Below are 2,766 nucleotides of genomic sequence, written 5' to 3' on the forward strand. Positions count from 1 at the left end.
ATATATGAATTAATGCTATAAGTGCCATATTTGAATTTGAATTATGTTAAAATATCAAAAGAAGCTTGTATCGAAATATATGGTAAATTGATAATCAAAATGCTATGATTGTCATATGCCATGTTTGAATATATCAAGAACTTGCATTGTAATTTTACTTGATGATATCTTGCCATGTGATGAAATACTACGATTTGTTGCTAAAATGATACATGCAATACTTATGCTTTTTATGTGATGTATTGCATATGATATGAATCATGATTAAAATTGCCTTAATTTGAATTCAAGGTTTATCTCAATTATGGAATTTTGAAATAAGAATGATTACTCACCTTTGTCATGATTTAGAAATTGACATAAAGGGTCTTCCCTTCTTTAGAAAGGGTCTTCCCTTCTTTTTGACAATGACTAAGGGGGAGATAGTTAGTTTGCACAATTCAAGAAGAAAGAAAAAATTGCACTTCTCAAAAGAGAAGAAATTGCTATCTTGAATATCACCGAGAATTGCTAGCTTGAAACATTAAGAAAATGCAAAAATATACTATCGTGCCTATCTCAAGAAAAGCAAATATGCCAACTTGCATATCTTTGAATTTGCTAGCTTGTAAAACTAGCATATTTCAAGAAGCAAGAGTTGATTTCTTGAACATCTCTAAATTGCTAGCTTGCAAGTTCTAAAATGATGTAAAATTGCTAGATTGCATGATGATAAAAATTTAATATTATGTTTTTCATGCAATGAGTTGAACTTATATTACAAACACAAAAATAGTTGTACTTCTCCTTTTTGTTGATGACAAAGGGGGAGAAGTATGTTGATGACATGACATGTTATGCATAAGTTTATGCATATGTTCATGATGACGTGTTGCAAGTATTCATGATGAATATTGCAATGACTTAAATTCAGTTTGAATTCAAGGTTCTATCAATATGACATATTAATAGGGAGAGTTTGTTTAAACTCCGGGAGTTAAGTTTAACTCCGTCATCAATTGGTTGTCATCATAAAAAAGGGGGAGATTATTGAATCTCGTATTTTGATGATAAAACCAATTGATAATTGTGTTTATGTTTTAATCTGTGTTTTGAGTGATGCAGGATGCTTCGATCAGGATGAGATAATTAAAGCATGAAAAATCATGTTGTGTTGGAGGAACATGTTAGAAGATTGGACGTCGGGCCGATGGATCGGTCGACGTATCGATAGAAGGCTTCGGGTCATGGACTCAGGCATCGGGCCAAGAAGAACGGGTATTGCGCCAAGGATATCGGAGTTGCGGAGTCAACTGGCCGATTGGGCAATAGGCCACAGGAGAGGACGATGCGCCGAAGAATCGGATGAAGCGTCGAGGGACCAATGACATGCCGGACAACTTAGTTAATTGCTTAGGATTAATTTCCTCGATCGAAGTTTTGTTTTAAGTATGCAGGATTAACTACGATGAAAGAAAGACATGTAGCAGGAGTTACGCCAGAGTCAAGACTATGATCACGTTGGGGGTTCGAGAATTCGACGGAAGTTCGGACGGTCATCGGAGGTTCTGCGGGAACAAATCTGAGAAGTCCAAGAACTTGCCAAAGAAGCTCGTCAGAACTTGCTAAGTGTATCGTCGCAAGTCCAGGAGTTTGCCGAAACTCCGCAGGAGCATCACCGAGGGTTCATCGGATGATCGACGGAAGCTCGCCAGAAGAAGCGATTAACGCACCGGAGCAAGTTGCAGTAAATGTCTTAAGAAATTCGTAGTTAGCACGATAATTAAGTTAGAAATGGGAGGTGATCTCATTAACTTAATCTTGGGGAAATTGGGCCCTTGGCAGACCCAAATTGGGCTGAATGGATCAGCCCATTCGGACCCAGATTACTTGGCCGTATGTGGCACCGCATGGGTCGACGGTGGCACCGGTCAGGGCTTAGTCTCCGAGCTCTGGCTGGGCGGTGCAACTGCCCCAGTCAGGCGGTGGCACCGCCTGAGCTCAGTCTCCGAGCTCTGGTAGGAGGTGCAACCGCCCCTGATAAGAGGTGCAACCGCCTAGAGGCTCAGTCTTCGAGCTCTGCCGGGCGGTGCGACCGCCCTAGTCAGGCGGTGCAACCGCTAGACCCAAGAATTCCGGGAATTGACAGTTTTGAGCTCAGAATTCAAACTAGGTTGGGGCCTATAAATACCCCACCCTTTCAGCATTGAAAGATGAACCAAAAACCACTGAAATCCTGATCTTACTCTGTGATTTTTAGAGCTCAAAAGTGTTGTATGAGTTAAAAGTGTTGAATCTTAGATTTTGATGATGAAGTCAATTGTCATTTGTTATCTAATCTATATGTTGAGATAAGTGTGCAGGATTAAATACAATGAAAGTAAGATATGCAGAGGAGTTACGCCGGAATCAAGACAATGATCACGTTGGGAGTTTGAGAGTTCGACGGAAGTTCGGATAATCGTCGGAGGTTCTGCGGGAACAAATCTGAGAAGTCCATGAGCTTGCCAAAGAAGCTCGTCGGAACTCGCCAAGTGGATCGTCACAAGTCCAGGAGTTTGCCGGAAGTCCGCAGGAGCATCACCGAGGGTTCATCGGATGATCGACGGAAGTTCACCGGAAGCTCGCCGGAAGAAGCGATTGACGCACCAGAGCAAGTTGTAGTAAATGTCTTAGGAAATATCATAGTTAGCACAATGATTAAGTTGGAAATGGGAGGTGATCACATTAACTTAATCTTGGGGAAATTGGGCTCCTGAAAAACCCAAATTGGGCCGAATGGATCAA

Source organism: Musa acuminata, chromosome BXJ1-5 (genome assembly GCF_036884655.1).
Source record: "Musa acuminata AAA Group cultivar baxijiao chromosome BXJ1-5, Cavendish_Baxijiao_AAA, whole genome shotgun sequence".
NCBI lineage: Eukaryota > Viridiplantae > Streptophyta > Magnoliopsida > Zingiberales > Musaceae > Musa > Musa acuminata.